The sequence below is a fragment of the Protopterus annectens genome, chromosome 4.part0, assembly GCF_019279795.1.
Source record: "Protopterus annectens isolate FY-2018-M chromosome 4.part0, PAN1.0, whole genome shotgun sequence".
Lineage (NCBI taxonomy): Eukaryota > Metazoa > Chordata > Ceratodontiformes > Protopteridae > Protopterus > Protopterus annectens.
Window position 1 is genome coordinate 1,789,410,002 of NC_056733.1, and position 19,798 is coordinate 1,789,429,799.

Below are 19,798 nucleotides of genomic sequence, written 5' to 3' on the forward strand. Positions count from 1 at the left end.
TTCTGCCATATCACATGCATGTTGCATGCCATTGGGTGCCCTATCATGTGTCTCTGTCTGTGTCTGTCTTTGTGTCTGTCTGTGTGTCTGTGTGTCTGTACTGTGCTATATAACTTGTAATGTACAGTTCTTGTCTGCTCCTCACAGGTGTTGATGTAGGTGCATTGCCCTCCTGCAGTCCACCTGATGTGAGTGTCCTCACAGACTCTAGCAGTGATGATGAAAGTATGATTGAGGCACAGGCAGGGTTGTCAGGGGCTGAATCTTTGCCATTGGCTGCCATTTCACCTGTATCCCCCTTATCCCCGCACACAGTTCTCATGCCTACACATATCCCATCACCAGTGGCCACAGAGGAAGGACAGTTGGCAGGTGGTAACATGGAACAGGAATGCGTGGAGACTATGGAAGGTGTGCCTGCACACCATGATCCCAGCCAACTGACTGGTGATGTCCCACACAGGCATGTGCCCAGGGCTGCTCATAGGAGGACTTCTGGCCAACATGCCCCTGCAAGACATAGCACATCAGCTGGTGTCACCAGACACATGTTTCAGGCTGCAATGGAGGCACAGGCACATGCTGAATGGCACAACAGAGAAGGTCTGAGGCTTCAGAGGGCTGCTGTCCATTCTTTAACTGACAACATCCAGGCAATTGCAAATGCTCAACATCATCTTGCAGATGTTTTGGATAGATGATTGGGTGACATGGTGGGAGTCCTTGGCTGTGGCATGTCAATCCTTGAGCTTGGAATGTCTATGCTGGCACATCTGGTGGGAGTGAGGCATCAGGCATGTGGACGTAGGCCAGCTACATCACATGTTGAAGGTCTACGTGAACATGCTACATCATATGCCAACTCCCATAGTGGTGGTAGCAGCAGCAGTACAGCTGGTGCTGTGCTGTCCACACCAGGACACAGCAGGCCACGTGCACATGGTTCTGGATGGTCCCAATAGGGACACAGTTCCAGTGGACATGTGTCATCAGACAGTACCCAATCTGGATCTCTGCCTGGTAGTGCTCGTGCAACCCCTGGCAGGCGCAGGTCACATGGCCGTGGCCGGACACCGTGAACTGTAAAACCTGCCCTGTACAGTCTGCAGCTGTCAATAATACCTCTGTGTAGGCCAGCCACATGCCAGACCTGTGTGCATACATACACACACACACACACACACACACACACACACACACAGACCAGTAACAAACGTAGGGCACCTCAACACACACACTCATAACATCCACACATGACCAATGAGATAAAAGACCCTAACCCACACACACATGATATCATCCAATGGTGCAGCCTAGGCCTCTGGCAAACATTATCACCCTGTGCATATGATGATGCCTGTGCCACATCCCTGTCATCCACACCATCAGTGCAGGGACATGCTCATATGGTCTGATGCACAGGGTGAACATACTAGGAAGACAATTGTAGATTACCATTGTTGAGTAGTGTTGACAGGCAGCAGACATACCATGTACTACAGTTTTAGAATGCATTTTGTACTTTTGACAGTATGTATCATGTGTAACAACAGTAACTGCATGTTGATCTTGATGTTCTGCCTTCCTCTTTCAGGTGTAATTGCATGTGCCGGGGATGTCAGTGTTTGTGGTTAGTGTCCCATATGTAAATGTAGACTACTCACAGGTCTGTATGACAATACCTGCATGCACTTTGTAGCTTCCACATCACAGTTATAATCTCCCAAGTTTCAAACATGTTTACTGATCTAATGATCCAAGAGCATGATAGCTGTGTAGTAAGCTACTGTGGCCAGAGCCGTCACATCCATAGTGGGTGACATCACAGGTATAGTTACCTGGAGCGGGGAGGAGGTAAAAGAGTGGTTTAGCAGATGACAAGGGTAAAGGCCAGTGGAAAAAGTGGTTTCTCATTGGGAAGCAGTAATACCCGCTCCCATGACAGGATGCAAACACACATACACACCCACACACTCAGGGATTCACAGACACAGTAACACACCCACACAGTCAGGGATTCACAGACACAGTAACACACACACACACACACACACACACAGTTGCCAGTGTTGGGATGAGAACCCCTGCCTATGTGCAAATCATCATTATAGTACTATGCAATTACAAGACATGCCACAGAGATTACACATGTACAGGTAGTCAGAATGGCCTAAGATCGAGGACATCAACAGGGATACTAGAATGCGGTGAGTGTATGTGGGGGGGTTCATCAGTAGGCTATGTAACAACAAGCCTCACCCCAGGGCGTACATGTTTACAGGCAGTTAGAATGCCCTTCTAAGATTGATGACATCAACAGGGATACTAGATTGCATTGAGTGGATGGGGAGGGGGTCTTATCATTTCACTATGGTAAAATACAGCCTCACTCCAGGGACCAGACAGCCATACACACACACACACACACACACACACACACACACACACACACACACACACACACACACACACACACACACACACACTGTGGCATTCACAAAGATATACACCTATGTCACACACATACAGACACTTGACATGTGTGAGATTCAAACTCCTGCCTATGTCTTGCTTTCTACACTTCACTCTGTACAGATGTCTACAACAGTGTACAGGAGAGTGAAAAACATTTGGGATGTATTCCCCACCATAGATGACATATATGGACACACACACACTCACATGTGCCAGTACTGTGAATCAAACACCTGCCTATCTCATGATAGGTATTACAGAGTTACAGCACTATCGCACATGCTACAAAGCATACTGACTCTTTCCTTTGCCAACTGTGCTGATATATGCACAATATATGCACAGGGAGGTGTTACTGTTACAGGTGTCAAGAGGTTTGCCTTCAGTGTCACCCTTACTGCATTCTACATTGTGTGTCTTCCCTTCAATTAACAAAACCATAGCTTAGCAGTTACACAGGTTATTGTAGGAATGGTTGTAACACACCTGTGAGCTGTCCTCAGTAATCATTCATCTGCAAAGTAGCCCCACCACTTAGTAGTTATGTCCAAACATCTGTCCATACCTAAAGTACAGCTTACTGTACTTTGAGCATATCACCATATACAGTTGGCAATGTTGAGGCTGCATTGCAACTGCATGATGTACTAAGACAACAGTCACCTTCAAACATCAGACACTGCACACGCATGGAATCTAAACACACATCAATACATGTACACATATGCAGTCTCCATCAGTAAGTGGACTAGCAGGTCATGAGGATACATTCCACACCTTCCCCACACCATGTGTGAAACCTAGCTGAGCATTACACCATAATGGATGTTGTATTCATGTACTGGTAGGACACACAACCACCTTCACTGAGTAGCTAAGTGTACATTTATGCCAACAGCACATATCAGCAAGACACACACACAGCAATATTCCATGTCATGATCCCACAAACTGTTAGTTGACAGTTCCACTGTGAAGCCAGGGCACTGTAATGGTCAACAGTGAGCACATCATATTTGCCACACACACATCATATTTGCCACACACACCTCATGATTACTGGAAGAGTGCCAGCAATGTGCTCTGTTTGAGCTAGGCATTACACTTATTCAAGCATGTGCGAGGTCTGTGGCTTGTAAACATCTCACCCCAGCATGTTCTGGCTATTGTGGTAATAAGGTTAATGTCCAGACAGCACACAGCATGCATGGCTTGCAATTGTTGACATGGGGTATATGTAGGAGCTGTGGGTCACACATGGCTGTACATGTCATGGACATATCACCTGTAACTACTCAGGAACATACAGAGCATAGCTGTATTTCCCTGAGTCTGTCAATACAGGCCATGTGTGTAGGTCCTATGATCCTGTTATTTGGGTATGTTTGTAGGCATTGCATTTGGTGGACATGTCTAATGACATACATGCCACATGGGTTGTTGTATGATATGATAGGTGTCATGGGTGACCAGTAGAGAGGAATATTACCTCTGTCAACATAGATATCAAACCTTATGTACTGTTAGCATTCAGCAGCCATGGACCTATCTTCCATGTGCATGTGTGTAATGAATGTAGCCACCTGTATGTACAAAGGACAACAACAGCTATGGTATTTTCATTTATGTTGTATGAGTGTGGGATGTACATATCCAGGGCAGGTACATCTAGGTCATATCCAACCATGAGGGTGTTGTTTACTGGTGTACAGCAACAGTCAACTGTGTTAATGCTGACAACATCTGAGGGACCCTGGTATGTGTACAACTGACCTGGTTACAAACAGTGGTATTATTGCATTGCATAACACATTATGCAACTGTGTCAGTACATGGGTACTTTGCACAGTTGATGTAGGGCTAGGTACAGTCCACCAGTCAAAGGTTATTTGGTGTTGTACCATACTATTTCATACCACATTTATGGATGTGTGTTGGTAGTCTGAGGACATGGTGGTGGATGTATATGAGGATACAACCTAGAATGCAGCTTTTGCCACTGTCACCTGTACCTGACTCATCTGTGATGCATTATGTTGGAGTAGTGGTCTTTACTTGTGAGTAGCCTTTATGAATATGTGGACACCACCACCTGGAGTGGTCCATACCAGTGTTATGGCCCACATGTCTGGATCTGAGTTATATGGTGGTAGTGCTATTGTGCACTACAGAGCCTTCAGCCAGGTGTTCCTCACTGCACAGATGTCAGTATTCCCCATTGTAGGTTCTACATTGAGCAAATGGATTATGAAAGCCACACATCTAGCACTGGTTAGCATAAGCATCCAATGCAATTGTCTTGTAGGTGTCAGGGTGTTACTTCTGTGTTTAGGACATTTGCCTTGGAATGGCACTATATGGGTAAATGCAACCTAGGTATTATCCACACTCCCTTGAATCATGGATGCATGTGATCTGTGACAAAGGCTTGTCTTCTTTCAGTCATGTCATCCCGGAATGACAGACACTGGACAACCTCATAATTACAGCAGGACATTGGCTCATTGTTTTGGTCAAGTAGTTGCCACTTGTACCATGACATCACTGCGAGTGGCAGTATTGTGCTTGGTATCAAATGCTACATCTAAGGTGATGGACAGCAGCAGACATTGTGTAGATGACCAATGTCAGATATACTTAGTGGAGTGGTCCTGCTAATAATGACAACTATTAACACAACCGGGAGAGGTCTTCTTGACACCTGCACCTCAGTACCATTAGACAATGGGGCTCACATATTATGCTTGCACATGCCACTGTTCCAAGTATAATGCCACTGTCCACAACCTGATATCAATGTATGCCTTTCAGGGCAGCAATGTGTGTGACACATGCTGTACTTTGCATCCACCTGTGTGTCCCAGTTAACCAATTGTCTGTCACTTCCACACATGCATGATTGTGTATACTTCACATATATATGGCAGTACTTCATGTACATGTATGCATGTGTATCACACAGCACAGATGCAGATATATCATTTATGGGCCACATACAGGTATCTGGTAGTAAACCTGTATGATGTGCATATATACTGACAGTTAAGATGTACATAGCTGTAAACCTGTGTGTTTACAATAGGAGTCCATTACAATGTGTTCTGTACATCTAAGTGTATGAGCATGCACACTGTGGCCTTCTGTGGTTAGAATCAGAGTGCATCCCAAACAGCCCTGTGCTACTAAGTGTATGAGCGTACCCACTGCCACCTTGTGTAATTTGAGTCAGTGCATCCAAACAAGCCCTTTGTTTCTAAGTGTATGAGCATGCCCAGTATAACCTTGTGTAGTTGTAGTCAGAGTGCATCCCAAATGGCCCTGTGCTACTAAGTGTATGAGCATGCCCACTGTCACCTTGTGTAATTGGAGTCAATGCATCCAAACAAGTCCTGTGATTCTATGTGTATGAGCATGACCACTGTAACCCTGTATAGTGATAGTAGTTGTCCATTCCACAGATGGGCATACTCCAGTTCAGGGCTTGTTGTGCTACAACTATACCTCTCAGGCCTACCTATGTCTTACCTGCAGATGATGTGTCTTGTTTGTGCATACAGGTTGTAATGGACTCCTACTTTAAACACACAGGTTTACAGCTATGTACATCTTAACTGTCAGTATCCCTGTTGATGTCCTCAATCTTAGAAGGGCATTCTGACTGCCTTGAAATGTGTAATCTCTGTGGCATCTTGTAACTGCATAGTACTGTAATAGTGATCTGTAGATAGGCAGGAGTTCTGATCCCACCACTGGCAACTGTGTGTGTGTGTCAGCAAATGGCTGAGTGTAGTTGTGTGTGTGTATTTGTGTCTGCATCCTGTCATGACAGTGGGTTTTACTGCTTTCCAAAGAGAAACCACCTTTTGCACTGGCCTTTATCCTTGTCATCTGCTAAACCACCCTTTCCCTCCCCACTGCAAGTAATCAGTCCTGTGATGTCACCCAGCTCAGAAGCAGAATCAGATTAAGTGTAATTGTATGGGTTCTGTGGCACATACCCCAACTGCATACCACTCTACTAGTTACCTTTACATAGGCAAGACTTGTAAGCACAATACTGGCAAGTGTGTGTGTGTTTGTGTGTGTGACTACCCTGTAGCCAGGCATACACATGTGTTATGTCTTTTAACATGCTGCACACCATGGTAGTCATCTGTGGTGAGTGGAGTCTACAAATTATTACATAGTTAGGAATAGAAAAGAATAGACAGTCAAGAATGACTACTGTTGGGTATGTTATTTTCCTGTGCCACTGTTGAGCAGTGACACAGAAGTGGTCCCCAGGGTGTATTTCCATACCCATCATTCCCCCACCCAAACTCCACAATCCCCGGGGTATATTTCCTTAGCCATCATTCCCCACCCCAAACTCCACATACACAACAACCATCCCTTCTCTGGTGAACTGATTAAGATTTAAATGTTATAATACAAGAGTTGCCTCTGTTTTGTGTACACATCAATTCCTTTGGAACCCTTCTGTGTCACAAAGGGTGTTCAGACATGTTTATATATATGGCTATAGCTGTGTCTGTATATATATATATATATATATATATATATATATATATATATATATATATATATATGTGTGTGTGTGTGTGTGTGTGTGTACACATCCCGTAAGTGCATATATGTATTTAGTATTTAGTTATAACAGTTGTAGATATGTAGACTTGTCTATGTTGTTTCACAGAGTACAGTACATTCAAGGGTACTGTACATATGTACACAAAGTGACTGTCCCATTTGTTTTCAGTACTGTGGAATACCTGTAGTAAAATGTGTATTATAAAAACCATGAAACATGTACAACCCAGATGGCTTAGTGGTAAGTCCAGTGACCTTGGTGTGCATGGTCCAGGGTTCAAGACCTGCAAGGGTTGTTGATAATGTCATTTAGGACTGAATAAGGCAGTTGTAAGTGGGTGTACATGTGTTTTCGCGACAGTAAGCAGTGGGTACACACAGTTAAAAGACATGTACAACTCGCAGTACACTTGAAATGCCCTTCTTTGGCAATCCTGCTGATGTCACCCACCTAGAAATACACCTCTGGGACTACTATAACCCAGTAATCTCTGTAGCACATCCTGTAACTGTGTAATGCTGTAGTGTGATAAGCTAGTTTGGTAGGTGTTCTAATCCCAGACTTGCCAACTGTGTGTGTGTTTCTGTCTGCCTGAGAAGGGAACAATGCTTTTTAGAGTATGCACACTCCTTACAATTCATATACTCAACTTTGGCAAGGATGCTGATGTCACCCACCTAGAAATACACCTCTGGGACTGCTGTAACCCAGTAATCTCTGTAGTGTGTCCTGTAACTGTGTAATGCTGTAGTGTGATAAACTAGTTTGGTAGGTGTTCTAATCCCAGACTTGCCAACTGTGTGTGTGTGTCTCTGTCTGCCTGAGAAAGGAACAATGCTTTTTAGAGTATGCACACTCCTTACAATTCATATACTCAACTTTGGCAAGGATGCTGATGTCACCCACCTAGAAATACACCTCTGGGACTGCTGTAATCCAGTAATCTCTGTAGTGCGTCCTGTAACTGTGTAATGCTGTAGTGTGATAAACTAGTTTGGTAGGTGTTCTAATCCCAGACTTGCCAACTGTGTGTGTCTGTCTGCCTGAGAAGGGAACAATGCTTTTTAGAGTATGCACACTCCTTACAATTCACATACTCAACTTTGGCAAGGATGCTGATGTCACCCACCTAGAAATACACCTCTGGGACTGCTGTAACCCAGTAATCTCTGTAGTGTGTCAGGTAACTGCATACTGCTGGAGTGTGATTTAGAACTGTGGTAGGGTTCCATCCACAACCATGGCAGTTATGTATGTTTTGTGTGTGTTTCAATGTCTGTGTAGGGAGCAATGCATTATAGCCTACTCACTCGCAGGACATTTACAATGCCCTACTTTGGTAATCCTGCTGATGTCATTCCTTGTCAAATACACCTCTGGGGAATGAGTTCCCTAGTAATCCTCGTGGTGCATCCTATAACATCTCCATGCAGTAGTGTGATATAGATCTTGGTCATGGGTTCTATACCCACACATGTCAGTTGTGGATGTGTGTGTGTCTCACTGTCTGTTTTGTGAGCAATGCATTTTGGGCTACTCACTTGCAGGAAATTTGAAATGCCCTACTTTGGTAAACCTGCTGATGTCATTCCTTGTGAAATACACCTTTGGGGATGGGGTAGCCCAGTAATCTCTGTAGCATGCTATAACTGCATAATGCTGTAGTGTGATAAACTAGTTAGGTAGGAGTTCTATTCCAAGACATGGCAGGTGTGTGTGTGTTTGTCAGTCAGAGCCTGTGTGGAGGTGGCTGTGAGTGTCTAACCACTGGACATGTTGAGGAGTGGTTTTGTAGTTTTCCTATATGGTGGCCATATTATATGTCACAATGTCCACCTCACGAGGATTACAGATTTCAATCAGCCAAGAGACTGGGTTGGCAAGCCATACCCCTACATCTGGCAAAAGGCCTGGTGAACAAAGTAACCAACCCTACTATTACCCAGAATACGGTCTGAACCCATGTGTCATACACAAACACACTTGCCTAGAAAATCCCGCTATGTTGCTAGTACCCTGCACATTGTTGACAGATAGTAGGCATGGTGTGATTGCAGTGGGCTGCAGAGGGCATGGCACCCTGTCCACCAGTACAATAGGCACATAATTGCGGACAATGCGCCTTCACTATGTTCCCCACTGGATGCCTGCAACATATGTGGTGCCATCAAATGTGATCCACAAAGGACATACAATGCCTTACACACATGCCCTGTATGGACAGATGCCACTGACACCAGGGAATACCTGTATCATGCTATCAATGCAGGTGCAGGGTCAACCTGCTGTCTATTAGCAGGTCCTGCCACACCAGGCCAGGATTGGCACATCTGATGATAACAGTCTGTGTACATAACATGTGCCAGGCAAACCAGGTACACTTAAACATGTCACTGTACATTAATGTGGGATGTGCACATCCCAGGCAATGTCCATGTCAAGGACTATCAAACACAGACATGGCATGCATTGCAAAGCAATGGCCACACACAATAGTAACCAGGATGACAGGATGGTTAATACAATACCCATCTGTGTGGGACATTGCAGACACTACACCCCTGAACCACACTGCAGACCATTGTCAGGTGGCCTGATGCCAAGGATTACCCTCACCCAGCCTTGTACAGCCATCTTGCACAGCCAACCACTACACACCCATGAAGCAATGCACACATGCATGTCAGTACTGGCACCTTGTGTCTGCATGTGGGGTATGATGTTCCCAACCACAGTCACACCCAGTATAACTCCCATTGGCATACTGACTGATGTCAGACACGTTCACATGCCCTAGCCCATAGAACCTCAGGATAACCCCTGTGGTGCATGTAATACCTGTGCATTACTGTAGTGTGGCAAACTAAGTAGTTAGGAAGTGTATTTGTGAGCCTGCCAAAGTGTGCCAATGTGTCTGAGTCCCTTAGAGAGTGTGGTTGTGTTGACAATGACATCTGTTCATGTGGACAGCCATGTGTGCTACACCTAATGTATGTCTACTATATCTCTGTTGCAGATGTCGCTCACCAGCACACATATATGTTCTTACAGCACACCAACATGTCAGCTATGTGGCACATGGAGTAACTGCATGCACTTGTAATAGTAATGTTTGAACCCCTGTACTGGTAGGTGTGTGACAGAAGATGCTTAGGTTTTAGTCTCCCAGCCCTTCTCTGATGTACTTTGCCTCTGTCTGTCCCTCCCACACACTCTCTGGTGGGTGTGGAGATGTACACCTGCTCAGCAGCAGCTTGTGTTTTGTAAGTGATGGTCATGATCAGGTGATGGCCTCTGCACCTATTGCAGTCCTCCTCTAGCTGATTGCATGTGGAACAGCTGTGGTGACATTCCCATAGCCAATTGCATGGAAACACAGTACAATATCTAGGAACATCATGTTGGTGTTTGCCCATGACAGTCGCTGTGAGTGGAACCTGGATCTGGTGTTTGGTAAACAGCATCACAGATGAAATCTGGATATTCCTCAAACAACATACACAGTGGAAAATAGCCTAAAGACAGGAGGGTGATGTGCCAGACATGACTACAGCATGTAAGTGTAGCTATGCTTCATTCAGACTACTGCCAATTTAACAGGTTGTGTGTGGTAATGGCTAGTCTGCATGTTTTAATAACTGACAAGAAAACCCCCATCTGTAGGGTCATCTGTGGACTGGTCAGTGTGTGGAACCATTTGTTTCTTGTGTTACTCACAGAACACACATCTGTGAACTGCAGAAGCATAGTGTGAGGATTGCAGTCAGTACACGGTGACAGTGATGAGAGTTACTGCCATTGCATCCCTGATTGGACATACGTCACATGAAACAGTGGTATGACAGTCACTGTCTGAGGTTATCACAGTGACATGCCAATAATGGGCCACTGTTCATAGCTGCAGTCACAAGTCATCTACGCTTTGGACAGATGTCATGCAGTATATATGCATGTGTTGTGCTCCCTCTGCAAATGTATGACATCTGTTGTCTTGGGTTGATGGTAATATCTATGCATGCTGTTATAAGTAATCCTGAATGCTGTTGACTATTACTAAGCCTTATCTGTGTTAAAACTGCAACACCATAGGCTGTATGGGATTGGAGGTCCTGGCGGAACCACCTGTCCCACTTCAGCTGGCCATGGCACTTGGCACCAGCATATCTGGGGCCCAGCCTTGGACCTCCACCTCTGTTGGCTCTACACCACCTTTTGGTGGAACCACCACTGAGGATGGGGCTTGCCCCCCCTGGGAGCAGGTCCAGACAGGAACTTGTCAGCCATCGTACAGTCCAGGCCATGGTATGTAGGGGGCTCAATAAGGGGTTTTGAGGCCAGCTACACCAGCTCGAGGGCAGAGTGGCACATTTAGAGGGTGAGTCTGCCCCTCCTAGATAGCCCCCAGCACAGCCACCTTTGTGACTGTGAAAGTGCAGTGGTGGCTGCCCATGGGTGGGGACCTCCGTCCCATTGTTTCCATTTGGGGGCTCATGGGCTTGTGACTGCCAAACACCTCTCCCTGTCCAAGGTGTATCCCCCCCACATGTGTCATATACTGCCCCTGTATGCTGTCTTGTCTGTCATCCTATCCAACCTATCCTCCACGAGCATACCTACTCTCCTTCCCCAACATCCCACTCTCACCTTACAAAAATGGAAACAAAAGGCCAATCTGTTCCCAGAACAACTTTTGCCCCATACATAGATGTCCATTTCATACACGTGTCCACTGGACACATGTAACCTTTTTAATTTGCATCACAACATACTACTGTTGTCCTCACCCCTCTCTCAGGCACATGATCCTGGTATGCACATGACTCCTAAAGGTTCCAGGTACACATGATGCAGACGACCCCATTGTACACATGACACTACTGGTCCCTCTGTGGTTACCCCATTTAACTTTTTAATGATGATGATGTTGCACACAGCACCTTGCAAGAGTACTGTTCTCACATAATGATTGGACAGGAACTGTTTTGTTAATGTAAATAAAATGCTCAAAGTAATGTATTTGGGCAATGTACAAATGTTTGCATGTATTAATGACACATGTCTGTCTGAGGGAGTCTTGATATTACATAGGACAACACCACTACATAATACAGGAGTTGCTGGTGTTTTCCTTTTCATTCTTTTTTAATGCTTTGTTGTCACATGGTATGTTCTTGATATATATATATATATATATATATATATATATATATATATATATATATATATATATATATATATATATATATATATATATATATATGGACATAAACACACACACATACATCTACATAATGAAATACATTTCCTATACTGTTGAATGACTGTGCTGGATGATATGTTTGTGATAACATCCAATGTCTGTATATCTGCCATGGCTTAGTGTTAAATCACATTGGCTGTGGTGTGCAGGGTCCTGGTTTCGAGCCTTGCAGAGGCCATTTATTCTGTTTCTGGGAAGAACAAGGGCCATTGGATATGGAGTGATTAAGGCAGTTGTGAGTGGGTGTGCATGGGTTTGCCTGATGGTAAGCAGTGGTTACTTTTGGTTACAGTTCCTTACACTCAGTTACCTTCTTGATTGCTTAACTTGTATAGGCAGTGCTTACCCCTGCACAAACAGGCTGAAACCCGCTTACTGCTGCTTAAAAGTGCTTACTCCTGCTTACCCCCATGCTAATTTCTTTAAAAGAAAAGAAAAAAGGGGTGATAGGAAAGTGGTGAAAAAGAGGCACAAAGAGGGAAAGACAGTAGGCAAGGTAGCTAGGGATGTGCAGGAAGGGTGTAGGGAAGGTCCATAGCTGTCCATTTCTTCTACAGCAATGGCTGTGCATATGCAATAAATTTGGTGGTACATTTGGACACTCACAACCCTGAGAGAGGGGTGAGGACAACAATAGTATGTTGTGATGCCAATTAGAAATGTTTACATGTGTCCAGTGGACACATGTGCAAAATGGACAGCTATGTATGGGGCGTGCTTTTTTGCTGGAACAGATTGCCTTTTTTTCTTTTATGTTTAGGTGAGAGTGGGATGTTGGGGAAGGAGAGTAGGTATGATCAGGGAGGATAGGTTGGGTAGGATGACAGACAAGACAAACAAGATGCATACAGGAGCGGTATATGACACATGTGGGGGGAAAACCTTGGACGAGGAGGGGTGTTTGGAAGTCGCAAGCCCATAAGCCCACAAATGGATACAGTGGGACTCTGGTCCCCACCCATGGGCAGTCACCACTGCACCTTCACAGCCCAGAAGGTCGCTGTGCTGGGGGCTGTCTAGGAGGGGCAGGCTCACCCTCTAGTTGCACCACTTGTCCCTCAAGCTGGCATAGGCGGTCGTGAATCTCCTGTTGAGCTCCCTATGCACCATGGCCCGGACTGTACCATGGGTGACAAGTTCCTGTCTGCTCCCACTCCTGGGGGGCTGAGCCCCATCCCCTGCGGTGGTTCCACCTGAAGGTAGTGCAGGGCCAATGGATGAGAAGGTCCCAGGCTGGGCCCCAGATGTTCTGGTGCCCGGTGCCATGGACAGCTGAGGTGGGACAGGTGGGTCCGCTGGGACCAGCCTTCCCATACGAGCTATGTTGTAGCATGTTTAAGGCAGATATGGCTTAGTAATAGTCAACAGCATTCACGATTAGTTATAACAGCATGCATAGGTATTCCCATTACCCAGGGCACCAGATATAAAATAGTTGCAGAGCAGGCAGAACACATGCATATATGGGTAAACAGTGGCCATTACAACAACATGCAGGTTTCATTGATGGCAACAGGACACCAATATGGGAGTATTTTAACATGGCACATGCATAGAAACAGATGAGGATATTTATAAACCAATAGGACATATATCCCAACAAAGATTAGGAGTGTAGACATACCAAATGAGTTGTGTAAATCGGTTATTTTTGCACATATGGTAGGGGTGAGAGAGTGAGAGTTCAATTAACAACTAATAAATCCTTGTAGTTTTCACAATATTCGTAGTCACTGCAGTGGTCTTTCCCTTACATGTATTATTACACTACCCAATGATGTTATATTGTTCAATGGTATGTTTGTAGATTAGTATGTATGGGACCTGTATCTTACGTACAGGCTTGACAAGATGCAGGTGTTAATGCAACATGTTTTGAGACTGCTGTCATACACTTTGGGTGAGATGCTTGGATGACAGGTATGTTTGCATGTACATTCTCTGACTATGTACAAGTCTGACTATCAGTTATATGTCATTAACAGCTGCCTACATTTCTTGGATCATCACACTAATTTTTCAGGGGAACAGGGCAAAAGGCAGGTGATGTGGGCCATTTATCAGGACATACTGGGCAGATCGGAACAGTTGAGGGGTATGAATATGCATACCACTTTCTATCTGAGCATTCTAGCAAAATCTGTACAGTTGTTAAGTGTATATATGCATACAGCTTTCTCTCTGAACATTCTAACAAACTGTGTACAGTTGTGTGGAATGATTATGCATACCAGTTACCGGTGCTCCTGAGATCCAAAGCCCTGCTGTGTGCGACAAAAGCATTACAGTTAAGATCACTGTGCACTATGCTATCAGGCAATTGTTATGAGGCTTTGCAATGTATTAATCAAATATGACTGACCTGTTTGCACTTCCAACATTGTTATACAGCACTTCATACACATTTTATCTGCATACCACAGTGTGGGTAACACTGCTTGCTACAACAGTACTATTTAATAACTGCAACAGTACAACAAAATATGACTGCAGAGTAAACAGAAGCAATGCAGGGGTTATACATTTATTAGCAGCATATTACACAATTCTGTATACTGGTACAAAAAAATTCAAAACCAAATCAATGAATAAATCCACAAAAATGAGTGTAGAGGAGGCAGACCACTTCTTAAAACCACCAAGCACATTTTTTTTTATTTAATAAACATATATATATATTTTTTTTTTTTTACTACTTTTTTACTTTTTTTTTTTATTTTTTTTTTTTAGCATATTTACTGGTGTAATAGAATGCTATATTTAATTATATCATATTAAATGGATTGGTTTTATTATATCGTTTAATTTTTTAAAATATCCATGATATATAATATACTTTTGAACTCGAATACTGCTGCTATCTGATTTTGTTTTAGGACATACTGTTGTTTTTTTAAAAAGTCTGTTTCAGGATATGATGTCATCCTTACAGGGTTTAAAACAAACTGGGCTGTTTTAAAATTTGTATCTGATGAAGTCTCTGTAATATTGAGACAAAAGCGCTTATATACTCTGTATACTGGTACAATACTTTCTGAGGCTCTTACATTTATTTCTTATGACAGTACATGCAGGCTATTTACTAACCTGCCTCGCGATGCATCCTTTGCAGTCTAGCATCATGGGCTTGTTGGTTCGCAGCACGCTCATCTGTAGCTGTCAGAGAAGTACAGTGATATTTAGCCATACTTATCCATAGTATACACAAGTTAGGCAATTATTAACTATGTAGTGGAAGGAGTACTTACTCAGTTCTGGGGCATTCTGCATCTGCCTTGCTTCCTGAATCCACTGTTCCAGGACACCCCCCCTCAACCGCTTCAGGTCTGCATGGTGGTGCCTAACCTGCTCACCAGTCCGGGGGAGACTGTCCCAGGCCTCCATTTTGTACTGCGAGCCCTGGTACTGGCCCTTCAGTAGCCTCCTGTCATTGTGCTTTACCAGGAGCAATACCATGAATTTGGACTCCTAGATGCCCCAGTGCTGCATTATAAAGTGAGTGCCTTCTACCACTCCAGCCATTCTGCCTGCAGGGGGATGCTACAACCAGTTATGAGCCGTACTACCACCTCTTTGGTTTAAGTAGGGCCGGATTCCCACACTTTTCCATAATTGGCCGGTTTCAAAAAGGCTAAGCTATGTCTTATTCATTACAGGTTATATATGTGCCTGGTATCCGTAATTCATGTGTACATACACTGTATGGGGTCCTGAGGACTTCATAACTTTATTACAGTGACACCTCAACTCTATGTTTACTGCAGTACTCCTGTTCACATATTTATGGTCTGTGGCAGGTTATAGAATATTACACTGTACATAGATTCAGTTCACATGTTTGATTTGATTTCCCTGTGGTGAGGATTAGTTTGCTGATACCTCCTTTATATGTATTGCTATCATCGCGTAGTGGTTAACTACTGTGACTGTGCTGTAGAGAGTCCTGAGTTCTAGCCTTGCAGAGGCTGTTTATTTTGTTCCTGGCCAGAACACGAGTTGTTGGGTACAGAGTGATTAAGGCACTTTAAAGCAGTTGTGAGCGGGTGTGCATGGGTTTGTGTGGAGCTAAGCAATGCCAACCTCCAGTTACAGTTTCTTACACTCAGTTAGCCTCTATATTGCTTCACCAATGTGGTACTCACATACCAGCGGCCAAACAGGCTTATACCCGCTTGCTCCCGCACTTGCAAATGCACTGCATTTGGTGTTTGCATCAGACACTCACACCCCTGGGTGGGGTGCGGACTACAATAATACCTTGTGATGCCTATTACATCATCTTACATGCCTATAGTGGGGTGTTGCGACCATGTCTTCATAGGTGTTGTGTAGTGGGTTATGCAACGACAGATAATGGTTATACCGTACTTAGCCATATAAACTGGACAGTGCTGCGGTGGAACCCATATCAGGAATGGCTGCCCATTAGGCGTAAGCATGCCGGTCAACTGTACAGAATCCGCGGCCTTTCCAAAGTTTGTTTCATACTATTGGTGTGTTCCTCTTACAATCTGCACCTGTCTGGCAAATACCTGGGAAATGACACCATTAAATACAGACAAGTAATTGGGTTTAGGACCCCACATTCTTCAGCGGAGTCATGCTAATACATAACCTATTATTATATCAGCTTTCTAAGGTTGTAAGTAGAATATGTGCTTTCTGTCCCTAATTTTTCCCCCAATGGTTTATGTTCTGTCCAGTGGTATGCTCTTAGGGGTTGAGAGGTATGGGCATAAGCTCTGCCCATTTCGGAATATTACTTACATCCCTGGGGCGGTCCTAATACAACTGCACCAGCCAAAACCTGGACGCCTAGGCCCATAATTGCATACCTATAGTTCTCCCACCTGCCCCTCCTCTACAGCTCTCATCCTTACTGTGGGTGCAGGTGGGGGTCTAACCACACCACTACACACTGCCCACTCTCCACTTGTCAGGACCCATGTCGTACTTTGTGTCGACCCATGGGTCATCAGGCTTACACAAACTACTGGTCCGTGCACGTATGCAGCCTGGTTGGATGAATCATTACAGCGACTGAGTCTGATGATCATTATTTTTTGGGGTGTCCCACAAAGGACATTGATGTCTTTGTTTCAAGATTAGACCTGGCAGGTCTCTCCCACTGGTAGTATCCTACATGTGGTCTGGGAAGCAGTGGTGTGTTTACTTGTATCATGTGTTTGTATGTTCCACCTATCTAGGTGGGGGTGGTTGATGCTACGTGTTACACATTCGTTGATTGGACCCCTCACCCCCATTTGCACGGCCTGTGAACATATGTAATTCGTAACTGCTGTATCATATCCTAGCTATTTACATGTGTATATTCACACACACACACACACACACACACACACACACACACATATATATATATATATATATATATATATATATATATATATATATATATATATATATATATATATATATATATATATATATATATATATATATCTACATTACTATATACAGATATATCTGTATATGTATGCATATATGTATATATTTATATATTGTTGTCTATGTATATCTAATAACATATGGGTGCATGGGTGTCTGCATATGTATATATCTATATGTTGGTATGTATATGTATTCTGTCTCTGTATGTATACATTTGTACTATGAAGAGGGAGAGGTATATCTCCATGTAGCTATGGGTAGATATACACACACATTTCTCTACATATATGCATCTACATCTGGTTATTCCATTCTTTGCCATGTAGATTAGACTTTGCTGCAGTGGGACTTGTAGCGGGTGTGGCTGCTCTTTGGGCAACACCTCTGCCCAATGAACACTTTTGCTCACATACCTGGGGCTGTCCATAAAGACCCACATCAGTCAACACCTGCACTCCTAGACCCATAACTAGCTACCCATAGTTCCCCCACTGGCACCTCCTCTACAGCACCCATCCTTCCACTGGGTGCAGGTCGGGTCTGAACACACCACTACACGCTGCCCACTCTCCACTTCATGGGAACCATGTCGTACATTGTCTCAATCCTTGGGTCATCAGGCTTTCCCACCCTTGTATTCCGGGTATGTACACACCCCAGCCAGAATGGTCATCGTATCAGCATCCTTTGGTTATATGTCAATTTTTGGGTCGTCCCGCAAGGGATGCTCCTGTCTGTGTTCCAAGATTAGATTTCATGGGTGCACTCTGTACTCCCCCCTGATTCTATCCTGCTTGTGGTCTGGGGAGCAGTGGACCATTTAAATTGTTTGTGGGTTTGTGTGTATGTTTCCTCTGTCCGGCTGGGGGGAGGGGGTCATGCTACATGTTACATGTTTCTTTGCTTGGGCCCCTCACTCCCATTGGCATAGCCTGTGAACATATGTCATCTTGTGTGCTGTTTCCTATCATAGCTGTATATCTGTGTATATCTATGCACACACATACACACACACATACACACACACACACACATATATATATATATATGTCTGCAACCATATATGTATATATATATATATGTATATATATATATATATATGTATATATATATGTATATATATATATATATATATATATATATATATATATATATATATATACATATATATGTCTGTAACCTCTGGTTACAGTTTCTTACACTCAGTTATCTTCTACTTTGCTTAATCTGTGTAGGCAATGCATACCCCCATGCAAATGCACTTACTTAAACACGCTTACTGGTGCTTATATATGCTTACTACTGCTTATTTATGCTTAAACCACTACACTATTGCCGTGCTGCTTCATTTGCATATATACCCATATATCCATGGATCCTAGTTCCCCAAACACACACCCCAACACTTCACTGACACAGCAGTCATCCATTCTCCAGTTGGATACACGGTGTATCCACACCACTACACATTGACCACTCCCTTCTCCTGTAGACCTATCCAATGGGTTGACTCACTCCACGTATCCTCAGACATCCCAAACTTTTAGTCCACAGACACTGGTGAAATGAGTGACCAATAGGACACTATTCACAATTTTTGGGTTGTCCCACCTGGGACTCACGTCTTTATTTCAAGATTAGACTCTATACTTCATTACATCATTACTCCCATTAACAAGACACTACAATAAATTAATAACTATGACTATGTGGTAATGCACACGTTACACATGAGAGCTAATAATGTATGAGTTCGGTGACATTATATTACAAATAGGACTGGTTTAGTGATTGTCATTGTCATAGCAGGCAGATCACAGGAATGATTCCACTATTTCATAGTGAGAAAGTCCTGACAATTTAATTTTTGATAACAGCACTGACTTTGGACAAAGTACACACTTCTGCATTTTTCTAGATTCATCCCTTCCCTCTTATGCACAACCTATTATTCTATCTACTGTTGAGGTTTGTAGGGGCACTTTCATGTTATTTATGTCTGCAAAAGGAACACGTGTTACAGGGAATGTACTTCTACATATACATGTATGCATGTGTGT